Genomic DNA, 6,000 nt, shown 5'->3' on the forward strand with positions numbered 1-6,000 from the left:
TTCTAGCATCACACAGTCTGTATCCAGCCACCTCCTAAAAGCCCCACCTATGACCCCATGAGGCTTTGGGGAGACTTCTAGATACAAGCCATAACACTGAGTGATTGTGAATATATATATATATATATAATTATAAAATATTTTATATATTTGTAAAATATATAACATGTACATAAAATACATATTTATAAAATATGCATGTAATCTTGCTCCAGCCAGGCATGGTGGCACAGACCTGTAATCTTAGCACTCTGAGAGTCTGAGTCAGAATGATCCCAAGTTCAGGCCCATTACTGATACAGCAAGACTGGGTCTCAAAATAAAAAATAAAAATAAGGTTGGGATATAGCTCAGTATAAAGGCCCTAGGTTCATTTCCCAGAACTGAAAAAAAAGAGATCTTGCTCCCTTCTCCACCAGGGTACTAAAGTCCATTTATTTGTTATATTGCGCACCAGGTATTATATCAGAATTATAGGCAACTTGGCCCATTAACTATATATGTTGTCTGATTTAGGTCCCAGTAGTGTCTAACACCAGGTATTTCTTTGATGCACACTTTATGGTAACTGCCTCATTTACCTACATTTCCTGGGTGTGCTGTGTGTACTCTGAGCTGATGTACGGAGAATAAAAAGAAGCAGCCATGCAAAGATATTTTATTTTGGTTTTATTTTTGTTTGCTTGTTTTTTGAGACAGGGTCTTGCTATGTAGTTCAGGCTGGGCTTGAACTGTTTAGCCTAGGCTGGCCTGGAACTCACAGACATCCCCCTGCCTCAGCCTCCTGAGTGCTGGGACTACAGGCGTGTGCCACCACTCCTGGCTAGCCATGCAAAGATTTGTGGGTGATGAGAACAGCAGGCCCCAAACCCCTGAAATAGGAAGAAGTGTGGCTTGCCCTAGAAGTTGTTAGAAGGAAGCATGGTGAATGAGAGAGAAGCAACAGATGGGGTGGGAGAAATAGACAGAGGCCAGATCATGTAGGAGTCTACTGGATATGGCCCTTCCATCTTCCTTTTTTGGAGATGAATTCGTTGTGTAGTCCAGGCTGGCCTTGACCTTGTGATCCTCCTGCCTCTATGCTGGGATTGCAGATGTGTGTCCCCTGCCTGGATCTCTAAACACTTGGTCAGGGTAGGCAAGCAATACGCTGGGAAAAAATATTTGCAAAATAGGTATCTGACAAAGGCTTCTACCCATAATTATAAAGAATTATTGCCACTCAGTAATAAAAGAATTATTCAGTATTTTTTAAATGGGTAAAGGACTTACACAGTTTACCAAGAAAGATACATAAATTTCTAAGGGTGCGACGAGAGCCCCAATATCATTAGTGATTGGGAAATGTAAATTAAAACTAAAAAGATTGAAAGAATCAAATATTGGCAAGGATACAAAGAAGCTGGAATTATCAGGCATTGTTGGTGGTAGCATGAAATGTAACAATCACTTTGGAAAAGATCTAGTTGTTTCTCACGAAACTAACCATGAACTTCAATATGACCCAGAAATTTTACTCCAACATATTTACCCAAGAGAAATAAAAGCAACACTGTATTTGGCCATTCACCTGGGAGATGTGTTAAAAAAATACAGTGAATGCTACTGCTGAGTCCTATCCAAGGGAGAGGGAGGGATCCTCAATACTAGAAGTAGCTAGGGCCAGGGATTTAGCTCAGTGCTGCTGCTCCTGCCTCGCAAGCACAAGGTCCTGAGTTTGATCCCTGGTACGGGGGGTGGGGGGGTGGGGGCAGGCTTGTGGAACCTTAGAAACAGTGTGACAAGTTTTTAACTTGTTCAGTGAGCTCGGGTGGAGAGAAGGTGTTTTCCACTCTGCTGCAAATAATGGATCACAAACAATGCAGTAATGTGGAATTTTGTTTCAAACTGCAAATAACTTCTAAAGAAACAGATGAGATGTTAAAATTAGCCTATGGTAATGGTGCAGTGACCATAGAGACAGTTTCCAAGTGGTTTGAGCAATTTCATAATGGCTGTAATCAGTTGAAGACAAAATGAATGTTCATCAACATCAAAAACCCCAAAAAGGATAGAATGAGTGAAATGATTGGATCAAACAGACAGTTGACTAGTAGGGACATTTCTGAGGATCTGACTGTCCTTCCATTCAGAGCTTTAACAGATTTGAATATGAGTGGAGTATCAAATTTGTTCCACATGTTTGACTGCTGAACAAAAGTAACGTCCATTTGTAACTCTTTTTGGAGCTGTCCACTTGTGCTGCTTCAGATCCCAATATTTTAGTAAATGTCATCAGGGGACAGAAACTTGAGTCTGTGATTATGATGCTGAGACAGTTTCCAAGTTCTCGGTGGATATCACCCAGATGGCCTTGTGTGAGAAAAGCGCATCAGTCAAGATCCAACATCAAGGTGATACCATGTTTTTCTGACCTTGATAGAATTGTGGGATTAGAGTTTGTAACCAGGAACCTTGAATATTACAAGAGCTTATGAGAGCATTTACGAAATGATGTGAGAAAGAGACAGCCTGAGAAATGGGCAAATGGTTTTATCCTCCATCATTACAATGATCCATGTCATGCATCACTTGATACAACAATTTCTGTTAAAAACATGGCTGTCTGATTCAGTAGAGTAGCTGGATGTAAAGTCAACACTCAAAAAACGATAGCCTTCTTATACACAAATAGCAGACCCATTGAGAGAGAAATTCGGAAATAATTCCTTTTACAATAGCATCTAAAAAAATGAAATATCTAGGAATCAACCTAACAAAGAAAGCAAAAGACCTCTACACTGAAAACTACAGCACTGTGAAGAAGGAGATCGAAGAGGATATAAGAAAATGGAAAGATATCCCTTGTTCCTAGGTAGGAAGAATCAATATAGTGAAAATGGCCATACTTCCAAAACTACTATATAGATTTAATGCAATACTGATTGAAATTCCAACAATATACTTCACAGAACTAGAGAAAACAATCCAAAAATTCATTTGGAACCAGAAGAAACCTAGAATAGCACAAGCAATTCTGGCCCACAGAGACATGGCTGGGGGTATCACAATCCCCAATTTGAAACTATACTACAAAGCTACTGTGATAAAAACAGCATGGTGCTGGCAAAGAAACAGACCCGAAGATCAGTGGAATAGATTAGAAGATGCAGAAACAACTCCAGATATACTCAGCCACCTCATCTTTGACAAAGGAGGCAATCGCCCTCATTGGAGAAAAGATAGCTTGTTCAATAAATGGTGTTGGAAAAACTGGATTTCAACCTGTCAAAGATTAAAACTAGACCCATGCCTATCACTGTGCACTAAACTAAGCTCAAAGTGGATTAAAGAGCTAAATATCAAGACAGAAACAGTAAACTTGGTGGAAGATAAGTTAGGTAGAACTCTCAATGACATTGGCATAGGAAAAGACTTTATGAACAAAACTTCAGTAGCACAGGAGCTAACACAAAGAATCAACAACTGGGATCTCATCTTATTAAAAAGCTTCTGCACTGCAAGAGAAACTAAGATGTGGGAAGAAATTTTTAGCAGCTGTACCTCAGACAAAGGACTACTATCTAGAATATATAAAGAACTGAAAAAAATCAGACCTCCCAAATTCAAAGACCCAATTCAAAAATGGGCATCTGAAATGAACAGACATTTCTCAGACAAAGAAGTAAAAGGAACAAATAAATATATGAAAAAACGTTCAACATCACTGGTCATTCGAGAGATGCAGATGAAAACAACACTGAGATTCCACCTCACCCAGAAAGTGGCTCCTATCAAGAAATTATCCAATAACAAATGCTGGTGGGGGTGTGGAGAGAAAGGAACCCTTCTCCATTGTTGGTGGGAGTGCAGACTGGTGCAACCACTGTAGAAATCAGTGTGGAGATACCTCAAAGAACTAGGACTAGAGGTCCCATTTGACCCAGCTATTCCCCTACTCAGTATCTTCCCCAAAGAATTAAAAGAATCATACCACAGCAATAGATGTGCACCCATGTTCATAGCGGCACAGTTTGTAATAGCTAAAGCTTGGAAACAGCCCAAGTGCCCATCAACAGGAGACTGGATAAAGAAGATGTGTTTTTTTTATAAAATGGAGTACTACTCAGCCATAAAGAACAAGAAACTAGTCATTTATTGCTAAATAGATGCATATTGAGGCCATACTTGTAAGTGAAATAAATAGGACACACATGTAAATACCGAATAGTATCTCTAGTGTGAGGAACTGAAAGTGCAAATAAGGATGAAAATGATTAAAATGAATAATTGATAATTTGAAATAGGAAAAGGTCCAAAGGTGGAGGGATGGTGGGAGGGGAAGGGGAAAGGGAAGAAAGTAAAGGGAAGATTATGTGAAAGAAAAAAAAATGGAGACAAAGTCTATGTAAATAGGGAAGGGTGGTGGGGGTGAAGGGCGCACAGGTAATGGGGAAAAAAATAAGAACTAAGATACATCATGTTCAGGTACAAACACCCAATGATAAATGTAAATGTATTGTACACCTAAAATATACCAATTAATATATTTAAAAAAAACACAACAGGGCTGTGTGCCTTACTCACCAGATCTGACACTGCAAATTCTTGCTTTTCCCCAAAGTCAAAATGGCCATGAAAGGTAAATGTTTTCAACAGATTCAGATTATCAAGGTAGCCAACACAGCACAACTAAAGACACAAAAGAGAACTGCTTCAGGGTCTCACTGAGTTACCCAGGCTGGGCTCAAAGTCATGGTCCTTCTGCCTCAGCCTCCCAGAGTGTAGGACTACAGGCTTGCACCACCATGCATGGCACTTGTGTCCTTTTTTATTTTTTATTTTATTTTATTTTTGGTACCAGGAATCAAACTTGGGACCTTGCACTTGTGAGGCAGGCAGAGGCACCACTAAGCTAAATCTCTGGCCCCTTGTCTCCTTTTTAAAAAAATAGCCATAGAGGGCTGGGGATTTAGCTCAGTGGTTTCGCCGCTTGCTGTGCAAGCACAAGGACCCGAGTCTGATCCCTGGTACCAAAAAAAAAAAAAAAAAAAAAACCATAGAAACTGAAAAGTCTGCTATTCCAATATCAAAGACTGGAATCATAAAAAAATGAGTCAAATTCTTTTGTCACCTCAGATACCTCAACTAGTGACAGTGGGCTACTCACTAGCTAGGTGCCCATTGACCTCTATAAGGAATTTAAGAAGGACCTGGGCATGGGCAGGTCAATTAAAAGGTAGGAGGATGGCCCCTGGCCTTGGCCTCAATCTCAGCATCCCAAAAAGTCCCGGCAAGGTGAAATTTCTCATAACATATTTGGCTTTTTCCACCATTCTCAAGGAGATAGTGGTTTCCAAACAAAACTAGCTAGGTTTTTGAATGAATAAATTGCACATGAAATTAAAAAAAATAAAAGCATATGTCTATGAAAATATTGGTACAAGAATATTTGTAGCAGTTTTCTTCAAGACTCACAATACTAATAGTATTCAGCAATAAGAAAGAACAAACGGCCAATTCATGTAATAAAATGGATAAACCTCAAAATACTGGATCCAAGAATTCTGACACAATGTACTACATACCGTATGATTGGGGCAGGGCATGGGAGCTGGTTGGTCAGGGACATGAGAGAACTTTCTGGGATGATAACATAACCAGCCCATTGATTGACTGATTGATTGATTGACTTGGGGCAAGGGGGTCACTTATGTAGCTCAGGCTGGCCTTGAACTCACTGTGTAGCCTGGCTGGCCTCAAACTCGCAGCAGTACTCCTGCCTCAATCTCTCAAATGCTGGCATTACCTGCACGCACCACCACACACAGCTATTTTTTATTTTGAGACGGGGTCTAAACTGCTCTATCTGGGCTTAAATTTGCGATCCTCCTGCCTCAGCCTTCCAGAGTGCTGGGATTACAGACAGGCACTTTATAGAGGTTTGCTTTACTTACATGCATTTGTCAAAATTCATCAGCATCCACAAAAGATTTGTGTATTTATGTACATTCAAAAAGA

This window comes from Heterocephalus glaber, unplaced genomic scaffold (assembly GCF_053883595.1).
Source record: "Heterocephalus glaber isolate CG9 unplaced genomic scaffold, H.glaber_assembly_v1.0 deba00001497, whole genome shotgun sequence".
NCBI classification, from domain to species: domain Eukaryota; kingdom Metazoa; phylum Chordata; class Mammalia; order Rodentia; family Bathyergidae; genus Heterocephalus; species Heterocephalus glaber.